General features: G+C 35.9%; 1 protein-coding gene across 6 annotated transcripts in view; it reads left to right on the top strand.

The window, feature by feature from the left end:
• GRM5 (glutamate metabotropic receptor 5) overlaps positions 1-25,918 on the top strand; it is a 474,085-nt gene that overhangs the window by 17,506 nt on the left and 430,661 nt on the right. The window lies entirely within an intron of this gene.

Here is a 25,918-nt window from a genome sequence, read left to right on the forward strand (position 1 = left end):
CTATAGTGATGCTGGAGATTTTCAAGTTTTCTAGATCTTCATTGAACACCTGACATATTTAACATTTATTTAAGGTTGCTCCAACTACCTATTGTTTCTGATAGTTAAAGAGAAGTACACATAAATGCACACAGGGACTGAAGGCAGCCAGTCTGGCCTAGGTATGCTGTGATAGAAGATTATCAAATGGTTTTGTCTTACAGCTGTTTCTCAATAGAGAGTATAGTTAAATCTGAAATGGAGATATGTATGAATTAATTTTACCCTTGTGTGAAACGTACTCAGGACATATACGTTTTAATAATTCAAGACTGCTTTGAAATTTATTGCTTCTTTATGCTCAAAGCATAGTGAGGAAGGAAATCAGGACAGGTTTTATAACAATTAATGATAATATTAGCTCTTTTGTATGGTTTATGGCGCTTTTAAAATGCTTTTGTATATATCATTTGTTAGTTCTCGACCAAGGCTATTTGGGATGGCTTCAGTTTGACGTACAGAGGTTAAGTGACCCAATTGGTGAGACTCACTCGTTATGCACACTCTTTCTGGGACAACATACCACATATACTAAGCACTATAGAATACCACAGAAGGTACAAAATATTTTTTATAGCTCGTTGAATCATTGTGAGGATTAGTTGAGATTTAAAAGTTCTGCAATAATACTGTCACTGTGGTCCCAACAATCCAGTCCTGTAAAATGTGAAGTTGAGTTATTGGGAAATTAATGAAATGACTAGAGTAAATCTACTTCAGAGGTTGGTGACGAATCACCAATTAGATATAGCAAACTTGTCATTATTACGTGGAATAATATGAATTTTACTGCATGGCCACTTTTATTAATATTCAGAGCTGTACAAATATAAAATGGGCTTCCATATTGGATTGAGATTTCTATGCCTCTGGAAATTTTCACGTATCAGTGTACAGTTTACTTGCAGAGATGTTGATATACAAAGATTTTGAGCAGTGGCTAGGCAGCTGGATTAGGAGACCTTTGAATTTTTTTCTAATGCTGAGATTTTTTTTATAAAACCACTATTTCATTTGATTCCCTTAGCAAGCCAGTGATACAGACAATCCAGATATTTTGTTTCCATTTTAAAATACAAAATCTTTAAGAGTTTAAATAATTCATCCAATGTATACCTAATAGCAATTTCAGAGCCAGGAGTAGGGCTCATAGCTACTGACTTCTAGCTTATTGTCCCATTATGATTAAGCATAATCCATTAGAAACACACGCCAAGAATATAATTAAGCAACACATATTTCTTACACACAAATATATGCAAGGCCCTCTGATAGTCCTATGAAGGACAGCCCTATGTTTTATACATCACTACCCTCAGTGGGTATGCAGTGTGGCAAAGGAGATGAGGCATGCATTAATACTTATATAACCATTAATTCAAGATGACGCAAAGTTACAAATATGTCTCTAAAGTAAATCGAGGGAGAACAAAATCAAGTCCTGCTCTCTGGTGAAGGGGGCCATGGTGGAAATCTTGGAGAAGGAAATGGAATTTCACAGTTGAGTTTTAACAGGAAGAATACTGACAATTTGTGAAAATTAAGAAGGGATGGATTTCCAGTAAAGGGCATGAGGAAATATGAGAAGATGATAAAGTACAAAATAAGTTTGTAAAATGCCAAGGATAAAGTTATGTTTTGGTTTGCCTCAAATAAATCATGAATTTCATTAGGGACTTTCCTCTCTATTCAGAAGAGTAGGGCTTGGTCACTGTGTAGGAGATGCTCATCCAAGATTGTGTTCTAGGAGAAATTCATCGTCATGACTACTGGCTCTAACTAATTTAAACTGGTTTTTTTAACCTAAATGTACACCAATAGTGATCTAATAAAATAAATTATGATACAATGTTTTATTACATAGCTATTAAAATGAATGAGGCATTCTATAGGTCAGATAATAATTATCTCCAAGATCATTTTAAGCGAAAAAAGCAAGGTGTAGTTCTGTGTATGTGTGTAAAATGGGGTTTATATAAACCACTTGATTGATATAGAATTGCTCTCAGAGAAGAGCAAAACTGATAACAGTTGTGCCTTCTGGGGAGGATATCTAAGTAGATAGGGGATATGGTGGAAAGGAAGAGACTTACTTTTCATGTATAACTTTTACATGCAAACATTTGAAGTTGTGTATTACAAGCATAAACTACATATTTCAATGTAACAATTAAAAAAAAAAAATTGTAGGGGCCAGTAAGTTCACGTGCTCCACTTCGGTGGTCCAGGGTTTGCCGGTTCTGATCCTGGGCATTGACCTACACACCACTCACCAAACCATGCGGTGGCAGCATTCCACATAGAAGATCTAGAATGACTTACAACTAGGATGTATGAGTATGTACTGGGGCTTTGGGAAGAAGAAAAAGAGGAAGATTGGCAACAGATATTAGCTGAGGGCCAATCTTCCTCACCGAAAACAACAACAACAAACATCCTGTTTGTGGGTAAAAAATAAGCCAGTTAAAATTCCATTGCCAAATTCAAGCAAATTTAATTATTTTGCCAAAAACCAGCCAGTAAATTTTCTTGCCAACTAACACTGGTAAAATATTTGGATGATACCTCCAGGATTCAGGAGAGGACAAAGTTTGAGTATAAAGATTCAAAGATTGGGAGAAATATTCTTTGGCTTATCATTTTATGTGGTTTCGTCAAGAAGCATTTATACTGCTTTGATCCCAAGCAATTATGTGGATAACGAAGTTATATGGTGTTACATCTTACAATTTATCAGTATAAGAGTGGTGTGGTAGGAAGTTTCAAGAGGTCAAACTCACCTCCAGGATGAGAAAAGTGCTGGAGTGTAATGAGATACAGCTCTGTTTGGTACTGTGGAAGCTCCCCAGGATGATGCCTAGTTTTCTGTTGCCTGGCCCTTCAGAAAACCCTTGTGGGATTTTCCAGAAAAATGACAATGCCAGTTCTTACTTCAGCCTCTTTCTCTGGCTAGGTTGGGGTAATTTTCTCTCGCCTTCCATCACTCAGCCCCAGTATCCAAACTTGTTCTCATGTCCTTATAATTATCCTCCTTTGCTCAGTTGATATTCCTCTTTTTTGAAGGGTATGGAAATTTCCAAATGCTCTCACATGAGACGTTGATGTCCATGAAAAGATGTTGTCCTATTTTCCATAAAAGCTTTATCCTCCCCAAATTGCCCATTTATTTTATATTTAAACATGACAGGACTACGTCACTCAGTCCTCTTGGCAGCTGTCATGAGATCTTTCTTTGAGAAAGTGTATGCTGTTACACAATTTCAGAGGAAAGCACAAGCAGACTTGGGTTTCAGCTTCAGTGTTAATCTCTTATACTTGCTGTTTCCTTGATTTATGGTTTCATAGACTACAGGACTGTGTATTTACTGTGGCTTGTTGTATTATGCAGAAATTGTGCCTAGGCCTTCTAAGCAAAGAGATTAATAGTATAAAAACAAAATAAGAAAAAAAGAAAGGATTTTTGTTTAATGGCAGACCACACCAGTTCTTCAACTATATGTAGGAAAGAAACATGTAATGACTCAGAAGAAACAATTTTACTCCTTTTAAAGCAATCATTCCAGCTGGCACTCTCTCTGCTCTAAGAAAATTTAAGGGGTCCTTTGCCTCAGTATTTTTTTTTTTTAAAGATTTTATTTTTTTCCTTTTTCTCCCCAAACCGCCCCCGGTACACAGTTGTATATTCTTCGTTGTGGGTCCTTCTAGTTGTGGCATGTGGGATGCTGCCTCAGCATGGTTTGATGAGCAGTGCCATGTCCACGCCCAGGATTTGAACCGACGAAACACTGGGCCGCCTGCAGCGGAGCACACGAACTTAACCAATCAGCCAAGGGGCCAGCCCCTGCCTCAATATTTTTGCAGCGTTGGTATGAGTGCCCATTATGGCACAGGATCACTGGTGCTTGACTGTTTAGAGGTGTGGCAGAGCTATTGCTTTGATGATTTCCTTTGCTTTGCAACTTGTTAGTTCCCTTCCACTCTCATGCAGCACTAGTCTCGTGACTGCTTTGGTCAATACACTTTGGTGGAAGTGAGGACTTAGTCTGTCTGTCTCAGAACCCTGTCATCACTGTGTGATGAGAGCACTCAGGTTTTCCAGATGAGGCCATCTTAGAGCACTTGACCTCAACTATGTGAGAGCACCCAGTGAAGATCAACAGAATTGCCTTTCTGACTGACAGTTCATTGCAATCACATGTAGAGCTCAGCTGAAACCTTAAACATTACCCAGCTAACCATAAATTTATGAGCGATAATAAATACCTTCAAGACAGTGTCCAACATAAGCATACTCATCCCAATGACTTTAAACTCTAACCCTCCTTTCCAAATTGGACACTACTACAATGTTTAAACTTCAAGATCAAAACAAAATAAATTTATTAACCTTAATTAATATTCTTGAGATTTAAATGTGAAACAAAACATAATGTATTATTTCATAAATATGAAATAAGTGCTGTTGGCAAGAAGGAAAATTTGAACAGCTTCAGCCATACTCCTGTAGCTACAGATTTGATAATTTCCTTAAAGCCTGAATGCTTTAATTCATCAGACACTTGCATATATTCCATTATTACTTGCTTCCCCTTGACCTAGCTCAATTTCCTTGAGAAAAGTCATTCATATTATATTTTATACACAAAACCATGTATATTGCACTTTATTACTGACTTATAGGATTTTCATATTTCACCATTTTTGCTGACTTTAGCTGAAACTCCAGTGTATGTCCCCAGGGCCAATCAGAGGGCCTAGCACATGATAGGTGCTCAAAGACTATTTGCTGAATGGATGAATTTGTGTTAGAATACCGCCTAGCTCACTATTTATGAATATATAGTATGTGGATAATAGCTGGAACTTGTAATTTTTCGCAGTTTTGCTTCTTGATGAAAATGAGGTGCCAAAATACCTCCCTTGATTAATTGTAAAATGCTATTCACACTCCACTCCCTTTTTTGTTTGCACTGGTTCTTGAATTTATTATTTCCATCTAATGATATAGGAATGCTAATTTGTTCTAGCCAAAAAACATGTCAGTGATGCTCTGGGAGAAAAATGCACCAATAAATTGTACCGGTAATGTGACATCATTGAAAACATTGTCTTCAGGCTAACCTACATATTGCAGTGTTGCACTGCTTTCAGGTTATGTTATGGTTTTCCATCAGTTATTTAAAAATGTGGTAACAATCAAGCTTTGGTTGAAAGAACTTCGATGTGATTCATAGTCTATGTGCTTAGTTTAACTTCTAAAAAGTAGGAGCACACTTTTCCCAAACACCTTTTCTACTAGTTGTGATTGTATTGAGATAACAATTCAGTTTGGAAACATGAGAAATGTCACTATCAGCCTTACTGAGTACTTTTGAAAGGGATTTCATTTTGTTTCTCCAGGGGTTGAAGAGTGTTGAGAGTTGAGACAAAATTTGAGATGATCATAATAGTAATTCAGACACACAAACTTTGTAGAATGTTAACAACAGAAGGGTCTTAGATGAGCATTTAATCTAATTCCTTTATCTCACGGTTGAGGAAACAGAGATAGTAAGGGCAAGTAATTTGGCCTTACTTGTACATAATTGGTTACAGATTTGGGTCTTGGAACTCAAGATTCCTGTCCAGAATTTTGCTTCCACTTCATTGTTGGGGATAATTACTGAAGTTCTTTTTTGCCATTGTATTATTTCTCCATTTCATTGCTTTCTTCCTTTCCCCTTCAATTCAATGATGCCAACCTGATGAAAGTTTTAATGCCTATCTGAAATAGTATCAAGGACCACAAATGAATTCATTCGTATAAAAATTAGCTTTGGGAAATAGCATGACCCCTCTGCTCTTGACTTGTAAATTAGTTGAAGTGCTTCTTTGCCTGGACTATATTGAAGGTGTGCAGAGACTTTGAAAGATTTCCTTCTGCTTCACAAAAATTGTGAAAACATTAGACCCTCAGAAATCCTTGTGATTATGAATTGATTGGATAACTACATTGGTTACCATTGACGTAACAATACATGAAAACCAGAAGAGGCAGGGACTGTTAGGTGGATTCTTCACTAAATTAGATTAGATTATGGATCCATAATCTGGGAAAATGCAGTGGCAACTTTAATAGTAAAGAAGCAATTCTTCATATTCATATATCACTGTCAGGACCTTCATTTTTAGTAGTGAAAGAAATAAGCTAGCTCTGGGAAGTGTGTTGAGAGGGGAGCTCTCTCTCATCTTCCCTTCCAGAGTGAATAGCCTATTTCTCTCAGCCAATAGCCTCTAAGGAGCTATTATTGCCTCTTTCAGTGAAAAAAAAAAAAAATAGGATCCATTGACATATGTAGCTGTGGCCTGTGAAAGGTCTTCCCTATTTTCAGGCTTTTTTGTTTTTTTCTACAAGTTCTGGCTTGGCTTCTGACTCACCTGTAAAAGACTCATGACTGAGAGAACATCCCTGTTTTCATAGTCTCAGGCACTATTACTGTCCATTCACTGCTGAAAATACCAGAATTTTCCCTCAAACACTCCATACCCAGGATGACTAAGTTAGAAGAAACTTTGTTCTCAGAGGATGTCACTGTACTTCTACCCCAACACACACAAATAAATACCTGGGATAATGTACAAATGTGGACACTCCAGTTCCACAGATGCTTTCTTTAACATAAAGATAATCTTGGGCGGTGTATGCCTAAGTAATTAGTATTTATCTGTTTTATGGATGGGAGCTACACAAATTGTGTGTTTTCTCTTGATCTCCCTTATTCCAGATCTCACAGAGATAACATGATTGTCTGAGCACTAGATTGGAATATTCAGAATGTTCATTCATTCTATTTATTAAAGAGCTGATCTTGTGAATCAGTTCCTCAGTCATTAGAACCTTATTAGCTTCTAGATTTGTAAAGTTTAGCCATGAGTAACAGAGGTTGCTGCTGAGTGAGGAAAACGGTGGAATGGCAGGGCATGATGTGAGGTGTTTTTGTTCCAATGCAAAACAATTTCTGCACAGCAAACCCTACCCAACACACATGAAGCAAGCACCTAAGAAAGAACAGGGATAGAGAGCCACAAAAGTCTAAAAAGAGGATCTATTTCCTTCCTTTATTTTCTCTCTCCCTGTCTCTGTTTCTGTCTCTCTTTCTTATTTACCATATTTTCATCATCTCTTCTTTAGTTATTGGATGTTTTTATATTTTCTAGGCTGTTCAGTAAGTCTGGTGATGAATAATAACCTTCTCATTATCCTATTAATTTGAAAGTGAATATATGAAAGATGAAGATTACACTCATGATATCTTGGAGGTGGAAAAAGCAAAATTAAAAGGACTAGTTTTACTAGAAGAAATATCACTGACATCGGAGCTAGGAATTTTTGCTACGTGACTCAGAGAAAGCCATTTCAACTCCTTCCTTCATTTGTGATATGAGAGGGGCTAGAAAAGATGGTCCTGGAGAGCCCTCCCAAGACTAACCTTCTGTTACCTGCTCTCTCATGATTCCACAGACCACACCTGGGCTGGATTAAATGTTTGGCATCATACTTAAAATAAGTGCAACCAAGTATGACCTGCTTAAAGCAGAGTGGCCAAAATGATTATGAGCTTGAAACTATGTCTTCAGAGAATAAATTTAGCAGAGAGAAGACAAGACATGGCAGGGACTTGACTGCTACCTTTAGGTATTTGGAAAATTCTGGTGGAGAGGAGCTGTACTCACTCTAGATGGCCAGGAGCATTACAAAGAGAGCTAATTACTGAAATACTAGAGTAATAAATTATGGTTCAATTTTAAAAGGGATATTTTTATTCATTAACAGAACCATTCACTGAAGGAATTGCCTCTATTGGGAGGTAGTGAGTTAGTTCTCTCTAATTCCTGGAATGGATAATAGAGGGGCTGTGGAAAAATGAACTTAAACCTCAGTTGGAAGAAAGAGAGAGAGGGACTATTTGTCCTTCTTGATAACTCCCGATGTTGATGATCAAATGTCATTTAATTGAGATTTTATTATTCTGTGAGTTAAAACGTGGTCATATATAGTATAATATTCCATTAATTTGTTAGTTGATTCATTTATTCCATAAATGAATTCTATAACTGAATGATAAAGTAATCATTTTATAGGTTAGAGAAAAGGTATGGAAAGAGAAGGAATTTCCCCCATAATACTGCAACTAGTTAGTGGCAGAGCAAGAATTTGGTCCCAAGGCCAACTCTTTTTAAATGAATCCAAACCTCTTCCCTGTATGTTGGGATAGCTTCTTTTCTCTGTGTATACACTATTAAAAACCTGAGAATGAAGCACTTGCCAGCACATGACTTTTCTCAGATGTATATCAAGCCATGGTCTCATGGTTACCATAAAGTTTACCATCATAGAAAGAATATGGTTCTGTGTAAGCAGAAACTCGTAAAGTGACACCTGTATGGCAAGTTGTAGTAAGCAATTAGATTGAAAGAAAGAAGTCTTTATTACGTATAACTTGGAAAATTATGGAGAGTTTATTTTTATAAGAAAACAATCTCTGCTTACCTGTCCTTACCAAATAATAAAAGAGTGATCTGTGATCCCAGAAGCAGGATATTATATGACTAAGGTGAACAGGGATGGGCAGCTCTGTTGGAAGTTAAAAAAAGTAAAAGAAAAAGTGGAATGCACATCCACTGATTCTTTTTCCCTCCCGAGGAAACAAGAAAACACATTTGTTTCTCCGCTGAGAAAATCTTTTGAGCATATTTTGTGTATCTTTTTATCTAGTTTTGAAAGAGCACCTTTCTTTGTTCCCATGAAAGGAATTAATTACAGTAAAAAGAAACTAAATTAAGGAGGAGGACTGTGGCAACAAGTTGACCCCACAGAAGACCTTTTTGTGAGTCCGATGCTAAGTATAGACTGTACCTGGTTGTTTCTATTTACATCTCCATTGCAGACTCCACAATCCATCCTTCAGATGCCAATTATGGAAGGAAGCAGTATGGGTATGCATTTTTTCAGAGCAGGAGGACATATTGTTAAATGATGCAGCCTTATGTATGAAAGATTTCTTTGGATCATCAGGACTAGGAGTTATGAAATCTCCTTCTGGCACATTTGCAAATACTCCAGAAAGACTTCTCAATTTAGCCAAATGTTGGACCGAGGAGACTTTTTGGCAAGAGGTATGATAGTCAGATGTGTTCATTTTAGGGGACATTGAAACAAGAGATCATGTCCCAGTGGTGTGTTTTATACATCAATTTCCACATATACACAAAGTCTTTCAAAAGAAAGAGACCGTCTAGTCAGTGTTTTCTCAAAAAGTACATCACAGCTCATGAGTTATTTGTAAAACCAATTTAGTGGGTTGATCCAGAAGGTAATATAAAGTAAAATAAAACAGGATAGAGTAGAAAATAAATGCCAGAGTTTATTACATGATAGTAAGAATATATATTTTGTCAATTTTAATTTTTGTTGCATACCGCCATATGTGTACTGTGGGTTACCATTTAAAATGTATTTCTTACTAGATATTACAGCTAAAAGCTTAAAAGCAACTTACTCCACTTTTCTCTTTAACATTGTTAACAAATTCACATACACAGGTTTATTCTTCTGTGACAATGTTATTTGGTTTGTCTCTCTTGGATGGGTGGGTTTTAAGTTTTATTATTGAAAATGAGCAAGAATTCCAAGGCACCCATGGAAGGAAATGGTAGAAACTTTGAACAAAATATAAATAATTAATATGTTGTTGATAAATGGCATAAGCATCAATGGGACAATGGCAAAGACACTAAACTAGGATGTTAGAGGCAAGTTCCGAGTCCTGGTTCTTATCAGAAATCAAGACAAGCCTGAGAACATTTTATTTTTTGAATATCCCAATACAGTGTGTTAAAAAATAAATGCCAAAAGATATTAATAACGATTTTGGTATTAAAAGTTTACATAGAACAGGGGCCGGCCCCCTGGCCTAGTGGTTAACTTCAGCATGCTCTGTTTCAGCAGCCCAGGTTCAGTTCCTGGGCATGGACCTACACCATTGATCATCAGCCTTGCCATGGCAGCGTCCCACATACAAAATAGAGGAAGATTAGCACAGATGTTAGCTCAGGGCTAATCTTCCTCAAGCCAAAAGAGGAAGACTGGCAAAAAAGTTTACATACAACAAATTAAAATGTCTGACTTCCCCTCAACACAACACACACAGAACACATAAAGTATAATGTAGTGTGTTATAAGGCACAAGTTTTATTTCAGTTTTCTCTGAGTTTCCCAATAATTGTATGTACAATCTCATTTGATATATAGTCAAGTCTAAATCTGAAGTCTTCTGAGAATGTGAAGATCAGGCCAAATACCATTAATAAAATAAAGTGAGGTAAGATAGGAGAGAGCACTTTTAGAAGTAAAAGTGGTTCTACGAAATGGATGAGCTGCAGGGGAGGCATGACCTTAAATTCACAAAGTTTGTTGCAAAGACATCTCACGAATTGAAATTTCCTGACCTTTTGTAATCAATGTATTTAAGTAGTAGCGTGAAACGCAGGCAGGCTTGAGTGAAAATCCTGATTAATATTCTTGCTAGTGGAGGGACTTTGGACAAGTGGCTTAGTTTAGTTTCCTCATTATCAAACTAAGAAAATAACACCTGTCCCATAAGAGTGTTGTGAAAAGTGGATAACTATAAATCACTTAGTGTCAAGTTTGGCCCAAGCACGCAATAAGTATCTTCTAAATTAGCCGCCCAGAATTTGCCTTGTCTTATCTTGAATATGAAGAAAACTCCCATAAATAATGTTTCAATTTGGCTTTGCTTCATTAAAATTGATTATTGAATGAGGTGGAGAATTAGTGAGGAAAGCGACCTGTAAATGAAGTGAGTTTTAGATTCTTACCAATTCTCCTTTTGGAAGTTAGGTTTGCAATCGTATAATACAACATAGGGTGCTTAGTGCTTTGGCACCATTATAACCGGACCTCACAACCTCTTCTCCAATTGCTGAGAGGCATCATGGTGTAGAAAAATGAGCAAAATCCCAGAGCTAGACTGTTAACATGATTATCTTCACTGTGTGTGTGTGTGTGTGTGTATGTGTGTGTAGGGAAAGGGGTATGTAAACAGGAGATTGAAGATAGAAAGTTAATGCTGTACTTTAAGCACTTCTGAATTATTTGTACTTTTATAACAAGTATGAACATCTTTTGTAATAAAAAAAAATGAGCACAATGGATACATATCTTCTTTGTAAATTTCAAATCGCACCTGCTCCTGCACCTTGGCTGGTCAGTAACTGCAACTTTGTTAATAAAAGCTAAACTGGAGCACATTGAGGGTTCCCATGGGCCTGAGTATAAAACCAAAGCAAGTAATGTGGACCTTTGGAAAAAAACAGATTATATTTAATAGCTATGTTAGTTTGGAGATGAAACTGATGCTCTCCTGCAGATTGTTATAGCTCAAATAATAACAATGACAAGAATCACTATTATTTATCAAGTATTTACTGTGTTATCAGAAATCATCAAAGTTTTTTATAATCTATGAAGTGATATCAAAATAAAAATTTTGGTGCTATTATTAGCATATTATTATCATTAATATAATTTGAAAGGCAGTTCTACATGTAGCTACAATGAAAAGGAGATGAGTATAAATAGAGTAAAAAGGATATGTCTGTGTTCCTTTTCTCAAGGACTCTAAAAACAGAACTATACATATGTTTGACAATTTCTTCACAAACTTTCTTCATGTTTCTTCTGTTATATAGCTTCTTTTCAGAAGTCATATGTCTGCTTTTCACCAGATTTGGGTTAGGATTTCAAGCCTTGACTCTCCCTAATGAAAGTAGGAAACTATTTATTCCTTAGGAAAAATGTATTATTGCATTGCCATATGATGGATTCTTATCCTTAGAGAAGCTGTAGAAATACAAAAGTTAAGTAATACATATTGAAGTGTCGTGTAAAAAAATAAATTACGAATGAAGCCGGTAATTAATATGTTTTATTTAAGTAAATTGAGAAAAGAGAAAAACTATATCAAGACTGAAAAAAATTAAACAAACTATCTGGCTATGATATTTGTAATCAAACTTACTTTGATAGCTTTCAACTCCCAAATTAGTATACTAATCCCTCATTCATAGTCAGTTCTCATTTTATGTTTAGAGGAAATAAAAAAATATATATAACTATTAATGTTTATTCCATGTTAAAATGTTAAAATGTTAAAACTCTAGGGTTTATTAAAAAATATATGCTGAAGAATCAAGCTGGCACTATTAATTATATACATTTGTATTTGTATGCATTTGTTAACAGTAAATGCTCACATAAATAATAAAATGCAAAAAAATCCAAATTATTTGGGAGTTTTGTGGTACTTTCTTTTGCCAAGTTGTATGAAGTTGTAAAATAATTAAAAGTTGATAGCAACATTTTGTATGATTTGAGAGAAATTTTTGCACAAAATATATTGTAAATTTTGACAAAGTGCAACATATTTTCAATGCAAGTATATAGTATATAAAAGCATACCTAATACAGCTTGAGGTCTATGTGATGCTACAACAAATGAATTTATTCGTTAATTTAAAAATATTTACTGGGAATATATTATGTGCTAGACTCTGTGTATACACTATGAAAAACCTGAGATTGAAGCATTTGCCAGCACATGACTTTTCTCAGATGTGTACCAAGCTGTGGTCTCATGTTACCATAAAGTTTACCATCATAGATACTATATGGTTCTGTGTAAGCAGAATCTCATAAAGTGACACTTGTATGGCAACGGATGATTGTATTAAGCCACTAGATTGAAAGAAAGAAGTCTTTATTAAGTATAATTTGGAAAATTATGGAGAGTTTATTTTTTATAGGAAAACAATCTCCACTCACCAGTCCTTACCAAATAATAAAAGTGTGATCTGTGATCCCAGAAGCAGGATATTATATGACTAAGGTGAATAGGGATGGATAGCTCTGTTGGAAGTTAACCAAGGAAAGAAAAGAAAAAAGTCACTGTGTAGTCATTTTGTTTAACACAATGTGATTCTGTATTTACCTACTGCGGAACCTTCTGGGATTGAAGGGAGCCATGTAGAGCGTTGGTGACCTAGTTATTTCCTGTTGGTTTATACTATTCAATGCCCCCTGTCTACTATGAAGTCAATAAGAATTGTTCCATTCAAAATAGGAAGTCTGAGTTAGGTGCCATCAATGGTATTTTTTTAATAAAAAGGTAATATTTTAATCTCCTTCACTAATGGATGTAACAAACAACCTCAAATAGTAAACAAAAAAATGCATGATCACTAGGAATTAAGACATTCTCTAGCTTGTTTCACAAAATTGAGATCATTTCTTTTTATGAATTTTAGAACTCTGAGAATTATCCCATTATTTATGTGGAACTCCAGGAAAACTTAAATAAACACTTTTTATACCTTTTAATCATACTATGTTTTTCTTGGTACAAATTTAACATTCTTTGAGTGAAATTATTCATAATCTCAAACCTATGTCTGATTTTGATGTTTCTTGGTATCTGCCTCTTTTTTGAAATTCTCAACCTTCTCCTTCTTGCCTGACTCTTTTCTAAGTCTTAAACTCTCCGGTATGTTTTGAGTTCTTTTGGGTAAGCAGTAGGATTGATGATTGCACTGAATTGGTTTTACTTATTTGAAAAGCACCTTCCTTGAAGGAAGCTGTGCTATTTTGTGGCCGTAGAGAATAGTAATTGGGGTTTGTTTGGCAGGAAATTTCTCTCCTAGCCTCAAAGTCTATTACATGCCTTTGCTTTACCTTCACTCTGTTGGTAGATGGCAAATTACTGCATATGATTAGAAGATTCAAAGAGGTTGAGGAGAAACCATCCATAGGAAGAAAGAATAGCATTTAGAAACATGAAGAAGAAAAATAAGCTGTCAAATTTTTAGTATATAGTTTACTACAGTGGCCATCACGGGACTTTCAGAAACTGCATGCAATTTCTAATCAAAGGCAACTGAAAAAAGTCTTAATCATTCCTGAAAAAGAGCAGAAACTCATGCTGAAGCGATTGAACTTGAATATGGAAGGCTTTATTTCTGATCCAGTTAGAGATTTTGGTTTGGAGGTCAGTGGTAAGAGCGCCAACCTTGGAATTACTCCGAAGGCCCTATTTGATTTCCCACTTTGGGATGACCTTGGGCAATTCACTTAACCTTTTTGAATACACAGATCCTTCATTTGCAAGATGGCAGATGGCTGTATCTTCACTCTCTGTACTAATATTTTGTTATGATGGTCAATTGAATAATCAGTTAATGCACTTTGTAAATCTAAAGCTGCATAATATATTAATTCATTAAATATTAAATGAACACTCACTGTGTGCCAAGATCTGTATGTTTGGACCAAGCTTTTATAAAATACTGAGTACAGTACTCTGAAAATTAGATGCTAATCAAAAACTTTTCATTACTGATGTCTCCACCACAATAAAAACAGTGAAATTTTCATTGCCAGATGGGCAATGGAAAAGTTGGGGGAAAAGTTGAACTCCTTTTCCACATCACGTCCATGTCCCATCAATAATGAACAAGTATTGATAAAATGTCAGATCTGGAAACAATCTGACAGTTCCAGCAGTGGGAGCACTGAGTAGCCATTAAGAAGGAACTCTGACATTGAATTCATATAGACCTGGATTCAAATCCCAGCCCCATCACGATTTGCTGTGGACATGAGGCAAGTTTTCTAAGCCTCAATTACATCATTTGAGAAAAGACATCATTATCAATATTTTTGGCTCATAGGGTAATTGTGATCATTGATACGTATAGTATCTATACAATACCTAACACACAGTGAGAGTTCAAGAAATCTTAGCTGCTGTTATTTTGTGTTCTTTTTTCGACGTCGTCATTCTAGAAAAGAGAAACTCAGGCCTAGGAATTTAAGCAACTTGTTGAAGGTCACAGAGCTCCTGGTGTCAGGACACTGATTGGAAAGAAAGCTTTATGTTCAGAGAATTTTTATTTTAAGGACACTCAGTTTTACAAACAATTCTATTTTTATTTTAATTGAAATACTATTTATTTACTGTTTTTATCATTGAGTTTAAGGGCTTGGACTCTTTGTTTAAATAGACCAGAATTTGAACAAGTTATTTAACGGCTCAAAATCTCAGCTTCTTCTGTTGTAAGAAGATTGATGATACTAGTGGTGATGATGATGATGAGATGATGATAAAGAATAGTTACAGGGCATTCACCAGCTGTTCAGACACTTTTCTGAATATTTTTACGTGTATTAATTCATTTAATGCATAAATATTATGAGGTTGTACTATTATTATTTCAGTTTTATAGATAAGGAAACCATCATAGAAAAGAGGATACTGGTAGATCCACATCAAATATTTGTTGTATAAATTAAATGAGTCTTTAAAAATATATAAAACATTTATAATGTGCAATTCACAGTAGGAAGTCAATAAATATCATCTGTTAATACTAATTTGGTTATTATAATTATCTTTTTTTTTTGGCCTAGTCGGTTCAAATGTAACTTCTTAGGCTACATTTGCATTTTGAATTATTTTCCTTCTGTCATTCTGGTGAAAACAACTTAAATGCTATTTATTAAGTGAAAATCAGGAGGGCACAAATGATATATTTAAAAACATACATGGATATTATTTCCAAGTACAAAAGTAATACATAGGTGTTTAGCATTTGGAAAATAAAAAAGTGAAAAAAGAACTTTAAAAGTCATTAATATCCCAACAGAAGTAAAACAACATGTTGATATCTTTTAGTTTTACCTTTCTTAAGCACAATTTAAAAAACTAATTATAACTAGTTTTAAAACTAGTTATACGTAATTTTGTATTTTCTTTGTTTTTTTTTCTTTTGAGGAAGATTAACCCTGAGCTAACTGCTGCCAATCCTCCTCTTTTTTTGCTGAGGAAGCCTAGCCCTGAGCTCACATCCATGCCCATCTTCCTCTACTTTCTGTGTGGGACGCCTGCCACAGCATGGCTTGCCACGTGGTGCCACGTCCGCACCTGGGATCCGAACAGGGGAACACCGGGCCGCCAAAGCAGAACGTGCGCACTTAACCACTGTGCCACGGGGCTGGCCCCTGTTCATGTTTTTTAACTTAGCATTGCAAAGAGAACATTTTCGCATATTTTTCATAGCCTTTATGAATGTGACTATCTGTAGCTATATAATATTTTACCTTTTTTCCTACAACTTTAAAGATTTTAGGGCCCTTGACTGTTTCTATTTTTCACAATTCTAAAAAAGCATATAAATGAACATATTCTGTGTCGTGTTTACCTGTGTATTTTAAAAAGTTTTCTTAGCTAAGGTAACAACAACAACAACAAAATAAGCAAGCAAGAAGATTAAATTCCTGTACAACTTGAAAGGGTATGAACAATTTTAATGACTCAATATTTATAACAGCAAGATTGTAAATTTTTAAAATAAATAATTGCTGGTATAAAAAGTCCAGGTAGTATAAATATATTTGTGGAATTACTTGCTTGCTTAGAAACAAAACATTGCATCTCTCCCTCCCCATGGATAACTCTATCCAAGTTGCTTTCAAAATAAAGTTTTAGCACTGTAAAATAGAATCTTGAAGTTTCAAATATATAGAATGTCCATGCATCAAGCGTGTAGTTGTTATTAAAGCTTTGTTAGACCTCATCTCCAGGGGAAATCATCTTTTAATCTTCCTGCATAAGTTCTACTCCTAAGCATACACATAAATTTTATTGCAACTCTTGTGATATTCTCTTTTTAAACAGCTTTATTGAGGTATAATTGATATAAAAAGCCTGCACATATCTAATGCTTGGACATATGCATACACCTGTGAAACCATCTTTTAAATACGTCATGAGCTTGAATGACCTTTTCCTCCTAGCTACGTTTTATCCATCTTTGAAGCTATGTTTAGTCCTACCTCCTCCATGAACTACTTAATCAGGCACACATGGATCATTCTTCTCTCTTTTCTCCCTTAAACCTTACAGTATTTGTGCACATTATTAGAATACTTTACTTGCAATTTTGTGGCTATTTCCTATATGTCCTATGGTCTTAACGAAATATAGTAGGACATAAGAATACAGAATTTGGAGTCAGATAATGTAAACCTAAGACTCGATTTTATAGTAATTTGGAAACATGGCATAACCCATCTTAAAGACTTGGTTTATATATTTTAAAACAGTTGTTCTTTAAATATAAGAATACTGGTGGTGGTGGTGCTGTTTTCTCGTTGCTATAGCAATACTGAATACTTACTATGTTCCAGGAACTGTGGTCTTATTTTATTTAATCCTTACAATAATTCTATGAGTTAGGTACAATTGTTATTACCATTTAACATATGAGGAAATGGAGGTTAAATAATAGAAAAGAATAAAGTAATAATAAACAAATGAAGTAAAAGAAATTAAATGATGAAGTAAAAGAACGTATTTGTCAAAATGCTCCCTGAAAAAGTCAACTGCATGGTCTTGTGATTGTTTCTGCCTTGTCTTTTCTCCTTTTGCTTGAGAAAACTTCCTCGATATCGACGCATGTTGAGACTTCGATATTACCACAAAGCTTTATAACCGCTGCTAGGGCCACAGGAACACAACAAATTGTACACAAAAATTTAGCTGGGCACTCTTATGAAGGCCAGTCTTTCTGAAGACACTTGTATTGAAAAAGAATTGCCTCGTATAATTAAGAATAAAGCCAAATATCCAAATTTTGCCATTCAGAAAATATGTCAGGTCAACTGATTGAAAACAGTAAGAAGTCCCCTACTTGTACCCATGACAGTGGTATTATTTATATGATTTGGAAAAATGATGAATTCTGGTTGTTGGATTTTGTGGTAAATGTCATGCTCTCTGTGTCATTGGTGTCTGTTTTAGAGTTTTTAAAGTTGGCAATATCTGTCTTTTAAGAAAGAAAAAAAACAAAAGTAAATGAGAGTAACAAGCTATAAAGAATGACTTCATGGGAGTAAACATTGTCATGTAACATAATATATATGGGTTCTGTTGTTTCTTTTGTTGCCTTCCTATCTCCCTATTTCCACTCTCCCCCCACCCCACCCCTGCCCCAAAAGCAAGCATTTTGATGTCTGCTACCCACATAACCAACTGACTGTGATTCTTCAGTAAAGAAATCTTGTAGAGGGGCCAGCCTGGTGGCATAGTGGTTAAGTTCAGCATGCTCTGCTTCAGTGGCCTGGGGTTCACAGGTTCAGATCCAGGGCACAGACCTACACCACTCATCAAGCCATGCTGTGGCAGTGACCCACATACTAAATAGAGGAGGATTGCTACAGATATTAGCTCAGGGCCAGTCTTCCTCACCAAAAATAAATAAATAAATAAATTGTGTATGAAAAACTCAGTAGGAAATATTGACCAAGTGTTGTAGGGGCTCCTTATACAAGGCATTTAAAAAACAAGAAAATGTTTCTACATGCACCATCCTCACCAATCACCACCACAGTGACTTCTGTAAAATCTGGTTAGGGGTGCATCTGCAATAATCAAGTACACATTATTCTGGTGTTGAGAAAGCTCAAAGGACTAAATAGTTGAATTTTAACGGGTACAATTTTAACGTCACAGTGTTTGTTAGACTAGAAAAATCTTCTATAAATTGATTGAAACATTTACTTTAAATATGTATTCCCAAGGTAAAAATAGTTACCTTTCAAAATGAATGTGACCTGCTATCAAATTATATCAGAATCTTAGGAACAAAGCACCAATTATTAAAGGAACTTTTAATTTTTCTATCAACCTTCCCATCATCTATGGTTGGGTTAACATATCTGATTTTCTTATATGTCACTAATTCTTTCCGCATTTGGCTTGCTTCTTGTTGTATTGAATTATTCCTCAAAAAATATTATATTGGCAGAATAATCAAAGAAATATTTTTAATAGTTTTCTACGAAATAATTTTTAACTTTCCTTCCCTCAATAACTTTTTAAGTTTTTTTGTGTTATAAATTCTATAATATTTTGATGAGAAAAAATTTCATAAGTTGTACCAAGGCACTTTTCCTTTTCAACACCTAACATTATGTTGTGTGTTTATTTAATGCCACTAAACACTTTAGTTGTATGATATATATAAGCTAAAAAGTATAGTAGTTCAATTTTGGTATTGAAATTGTTAAAAATTAGGTAATAATTCTATTGGAGGGGCCAGCCCGGTGGTGTAGTGGTTAAGTTCATGCACTACATTTTTGCGGCCTGGGGTTCACTGGTTTGGATCCTAGGTGCAGACCTATGCATTGCTTATCAAGCCATGCAGTGGTAGGCATCTCACATATAAAGTAGAGGAGGATGGGCATGCATGTTAGCTCAGGGCCAATCTTACTCAGCAAAAAGAGGAAGATTGGTGGTTGATGTTCACTCAGGGCTAATCTTCCTCAAAAAAAAAAAAAAAAAAGAAAGAAAAAGAAAATTCTATTGGAGTAAGGTGTTACATAATTGTTAGTTATAATTAATGAGAATGGAAGCTTCTTGTAGTAAAGAATGACAAATTTCTTTAATGTCTTTCATAGCATTTGTCATAATTCTGAGTACATGGATATCAAATGAATACGTGTTGAATTACACTTATTCAAAGTTGAATTAAAATATGAGTATACATTCTAATAAGGACACAAAATGCTGAATAATGTGGGAGTGTTTTCTTTGAGGATCTAGAGGTTATAGTCTTATTTTATAGCCTAGATTGGGGTAACTAATTTATGAAGGCTTGGTCTGCACTGCAGCCTCGAGATTTTTAGTTTCTTATTTGATGTAGAAGTGTGAAAGTCTGAAACTGTGTCCAAAACTAATTTTATCTAATAAGTTGACTATTCTTGGCTTTCTTTGCTTCAGTAGCCTATTGGGCACTATAACTTAGTTACTAATTCCTACTAGGCTTTGAAATAGTTGAGTGAGTAGCAAGATGTGGTGTGGAACAATTAAGGATTGCCAGGCATGGCTAGCCAGCAATCCATCCATTATGAAAGAGAAAGTGGAAGACAAAGAGTGAGAGTCAGCTGGTTGCTGCCTCCTAAAAGGGTTTGATGAGGCCTTTTTCCTTTTGTCTGATGTACCATCACTTGACCATTCTTTGCTTCAACACTTCTACTTTGTCACATGGGTTACTTACAACACATGGCTTCAATAGTATATGAGATATTGTGAGAAAAAGAATTTAAGCAGCCATAAAAACTAATTTACCTGGATGACCTTCCATGTTTCCCTGTGGATTTCTTTTTTTTTTTTCTTAAATTATATTCATTCACAGGGACAGAAAGAGTGATTAATCTATTGTATTCTTCCTTTCTTTCAACAGGGGCTGAGAACATGAGAAATAATAGCAGATCCCATACATTGAATGACAGTCATGTGTATAGTATTTTTATATGTGTGATCTCATTTGATCTTTCTATTGAATTTAATGCAGATACAGGTGGAATGATTATATTTTATAGGAACCGAGGAAACTAAACTATAGAGAAAACAAATAATTTTACAAGGTTACAGTACGGCTGAGACAAAATTTCGTCGTAGGTATTTCTGATTCCCAAAACTCTTTCCAATACGTCATGCTATATTCAGCATTCCAAATTCAAATGCTACAGAAGTGTAAAGTGTACCTTTGAAATCTTGACCCTCCAATTCCGCTGTTGGAGGGAACTACTGTTGGCAGTTTTGTGTGTAATTTTCCACCTTTTCTCTATAATTTTTTTGAAATCAATTTCTTTTCTTCCTTCCTTCTCTCTCTCCACATTTTAACTGATATTTTTAACAAAAATTCAATCCTGTTCACCCTCTTGTGTAGCTTAATTTTAAAAGCAACAACAACAATATGCTATGGACACCTTTTCAAATCAGTATGATGCATCTTTTAAGTGTAAATGACTTCCAGGTCATTCTTCAGGTGCTATTGCGTTGCTCCTTTGTAATTTCATTGACTCTGCAGTCTTTATGTCTGCATTACCTGTCTCACGTTTTTACTGTTGAAATCTTCATCATTTGGCATATATTTTTCCTTTCCACTATGTTTCTTGTTGCCATCCTCAGCAACCTCTAAACATAACTTCGTGTCCATCTCAGGTTCTGAGCTCACAATTCATTGTCAGCCACCAATACAGGTACAAAGTGCTATCACTTGAAAAGAACTACGTTATTTTCCTGGCAACCAGAGACACAATGGCGGCTTCCCCTTCAGAACAGGAAAGTACTGTTCATGTTCCTTTTTCTCATCTCCCACTGCTCCACACCTCCTCACATCACAAGATGTAGAAGGGAAAATGAAGGTCTCTAGAATATAAACAAGACTTTTTAGATTACATTCTCACTACACTTGGTTTTCAGCTCTCAGTTTCTACTGCCAGCATCTCATAGATTCCTGGCCAAACAAAAACATCAAGAAGAGAGGAATTAATCTTTCTTGGTGGAAGACTTGCCTAATCATGACGTAAACTTATTTTATTACTTGTCATTTGAGATAGTCATCTTTAGAACAGCCAGTTCTGGTTATTTAGATAATCTACTATAATGTAGGGCAGGGCCAAGGTGTAGAAGATAACTTATAAACAGAGTGTTAGGGCCCAGTATTAGGTTACAAGCCTTGATCCATAAATTTCAAGCTTATAGGCCAGGCTATTGGATTTGTTCTTTCCAATTATATGAACAACAATTGAAAAAATGCCATTAAAAGTTGGACAAAGTTGAATGCATTGTTTTCCCAGTATTGTTGGCCATGATATATGGGAATAGAATACAAATATTTTCTGTTATTTTGATCTTGAGATCTTTGAGCTAAAAAAGTGATATGGTGGTGTAAGTGAACATACTTGCTGGTATTTTGTGTTTAGTAACTTCTATGTGAACTGAAAAACACAATTCCATTATTTGGAGCAATTAAATTAAAAACAAATTTAATGCTGAAATAGGCTGCTTCATTATTTGGTGGTGCATCATAACTATTTGTGAGATAAGGATTCTGAAATCAAAGACAGGCTAAGGGACATTTTAAAGTAGTGATGGTGCAGTTGGGCCCCATTCAGCACACCCTCCTCAGTGTCTCTAGCATGGCAGGGCTAGCTGCCTGAGTCTTTATTTGTATAATATTTCGATGAGTATCATCAGGGTATAAAAAGAAAGACACTTTGTATGAGATGGACAACCTCAAGATTAAGATTTTTAAATTTGTTAAGAAATTCACCCTAAGGTAGTAGAACCTCAAGGAGCTGATGAAACACACGTGGCTGGTCAAGGAAACACCCTGCTGTGTCTGGAACTAGAGTTACAAACTTGTCTGTATCACCTTGAGACTGGAGAGTTTCTCATTTCCCCAGTGGCTCTTAACGCCAAATTAACAGCAATATTCTATTTCTTTAATATCATGATAAGTAGAATGAGTCTGGGAAGTAGACGGAAGAGGGCAAAAGAGGAGTGGATAGGTCCATGTTGTATAAAATGGAAAGCAGAGAGAGAACATTTTTCCCCAGAAGTGTAGTATGAACCGTGCTCCAACTTTATTCTAATATTCTGCATCTGCAGACCCCACGCATCCCTTACATCTATTTTGTTTATCCCCCGTAATAGAGCAGGCAGGTGGAGTGATACCACTGTGGGATATCATACATCACTGTTTGGGAGAAATACCTGGAAACTTGCATGAGAATCACCTGGGAACGTGTCAGAAGTACACATTCTTGGGCCTCACCCCAGACTTAGTGAATCAGAAACTCTGAGGGTGGGGGCCAGCCATCTCTGTTTTAAGCATTTTTATTCAGGCTAATGTTTGAGAAGTACTACATTAAGTTCTTTGGGAATTTCATTTTAAACATAATTCCTGAAAAGCACTTGCTCCTACATTTCCACTGTTAAATCTTTCTAGACCCAATTGACAACCCACCTCCTCTTTAAACCTTCCTGAAGCCCCATGATAAGTGAGCTCTTCTTCCTTTTAACACACTGAAAGCATTTCACACCACTCTTAAGGACCTTATAAGGCTGTTCTTGTATTGCAGTTCTGTTTGAACACAATTTACCTCCCTGGCCAGACTAATAAGGCGAGTGACTTTATCTTACTTAGTCTTTTCTGTTTTTTTTAAAATCTTGCATAGTTTCTAGCTTGTGATGGATCATATTAAATAGTTGGTGAATGGTGACTATGGAGTCAAGGTTCTGTAATGTCAGAATTCACAAAATTTTAGTTAGCTGGTGTAGTGTACATTGAATCCTTTAGGCCATGAAAACCAGCTTTTACAGGTATAGAAAGAAAAATCATGAAGTAAGTACCTATTAGAGACCAGCACATATTTATTTAAAATATATATGAAATACCTGCTGCAAACCAGGCCTCCTGTGGTATATGGGGGAAGATATGATATGGCATCTGCCCCTAAGAAATATACAGCCTATCTTTACTAACATCTCTCATGTAGTCTTCTCAAGAATACTCCGTCTAGGCCAGGCCACACCCAATCTGACCAAACCCTCCACACTGTCTAATACATAACCTTCTTTTATTTTCTCAAGAACGTTTTTCATTATCTCAAATTCTCATGTGTTTTCGTTGTTGTTGTTGTTCTTTTGTTTATTGTCTGTCTTTCTCCCAAACTTCATCAGAGTAGAGAGTTTTCCCAGTATATTCACAGCTGTCTCCCCAGTGCCTAAAAGAGGACCTGGTATATGATATTTACTCATTAAATATTTTTCAAAGGATGAATGACTTAAAGGATGAAAAACACTGTGAGGAAGACATTATAACTCCCATCATAGGTAAAGAAACTGAGGCTCCAAGAATTTAAATGAAATGCCCAAATGATGTAGAGTCTAGAATTCAATCTCAATTCTTTCCATTTCTAAAGCTTGCATTCCTTAGCTGCACCAGCCGTCTCCATGTGAATTTTCCCCGTTAGTGTCTCTGTCTCTGTTTTTTCAAGGGTACATAGGAATTCCAGGGGCGGTTCTCAGTACAGACTGCCTGCAATTGAAAACTGTCTGCTCAACATGCTGGGGAGCTTTGCAATTAAGCATTTCTATGAATGAAAATACCTGAGAATGCCACAACCTTGCATGGAACCACTTCTCCCAATAGTTTTGGTATCTGCAACCCCAGCTTATAGAAGCTTCTTTGAACTGAATCAAAGGAGCGGAAAGATGGGATTGAGAAAGCAGTTAGCCAAAGCATTGCCAGTCCAGTGAACTGACAGCGGGAACTTTGGCCACCGGCAGCTTTTAAAGAGGGCTGTGCAGGTGATGGGGTCACGTTGGTGGTGGTGATATTTTCTTTTTTCCCTTTTTCTGAACATGTTGCTTTTTTGTTGGTGTTACTGAGGGAAGCAGAAGCCTCATGAAGAACTTTAGGGAGCTTTTATCCTTTTTGCCAGGACTCCAAATATCCACCAGACCTCATTCATTTTAGTTCTTTTATACAGACATTTAAATCAGACCTTTTTCTCATTTGCTTTAAAATATTGAGATTCAGACTGTTCTAATAACAAATTCATTTATTACAGACTAATGAGGTTGTATAAAGATAACCATGACATGGGCCTTGGTGAAATAAGGTAATTCCTTCTTCTTGAGGACTCTCACAATGCTTTGGAAAGGGAATAAGCTTAGTAGGTAGAACCTCCTGGGTTTGAATCCTAGCTCTGTTACCATCAGAAAGCACTTATCCTTACTAAGTCTTAGTTTCTTTTCCTGTCAAATGGAATTCATCATGATTAGATGGCAGAGATATTTGAGAATTAAGTGAGATAATGATTGTGATGGCCTTCAGAACAGTGCTCAGCACATAGTAGGTACTACATAAATGTGTTGGACTTATAATTTCAACATAGGATAATATGGAATGAATGAGCTCCCAGGTGTAATGGATCAGCAATCCATCAAAAGCCAGGCTGGGGCCTGGAGCTGGAGTTGATGCTGCTGGAATGTTCTGTGTCTGGGCCATGTAGGCCAAATTATCTTGAGATCTTTAAAGAGGCTACTTACTAGTCTAATAAAATGAAGATTATCCTGGCCATTCTTTGGCTTGGTTTTACCCCTCTAGATAACACCATTATAGTTAGATTTTTCTAACCATTAACACCCACTAATCTTTCATAATTCCAATAGTCTATCACTGAATTCTTCTCTGATTCACACTCTTAGTATAGACCTCTGTTATTTCTCCACTCACAGAAAAGATGACAACTTAGAATAAGAATTTTCTAGAAGTGAGCATGGTCTGCAATTTCTGTGGTGGTAAAAAGAATGGAATATATTATTAAAGTTAGATTTCTGCTTAAAATGTATTTTAATGCCATAAATATGGAATTGGGACTGCAAACACCTGGGTTTAAATTCTAATTCTGCCACTTACCATCTGGTATGATCTGAAACTTACACTACTCTGCTATAAAATAGGGCCAGTAATGCCTACTTCACAGGGTTATTATGTGGGTTAAATTAGATAATGTATATTCAGCACCTTGAAAGTGAGAAATTCGCAATCGTTGATGCTTTTTCTTACCTCCTGCCACAAGCCGTGCGCAGCTGCAGGCCACTGCTCTCCCTGCTCAGACTGTGCACTGACGAACTTGTGAGGCATGTCCTGAGGTTGCAGCAGCTGCAGCCCATACAACAGAGCTCTATGTGTGTGTGAACATGGGAAATAGACAGCTTCCAGAGTCGTGGTGCTTCGTTCAGGCAGTGCCTCATCTTCCATTAAATGGTAGGAATGGTTAAACCAAAGGTCGCCGATTCCTCACCCTTTTTCATGGCAGAAACATTTCTGCAGGTTCCAGCATCAGAAATAATCCTCTAGCTCTGATATTGGGGCAGTCTTTGGGATGAAAGGGAATGTTTTT

The sequence above is a fragment of the Equus caballus genome, chromosome 7 (genome assembly GCF_041296265.1).
Source record: "Equus caballus isolate H_3958 breed thoroughbred chromosome 7, TB-T2T, whole genome shotgun sequence".
Lineage (NCBI taxonomy): Eukaryota > Metazoa > Chordata > Mammalia > Perissodactyla > Equidae > Equus > Equus caballus.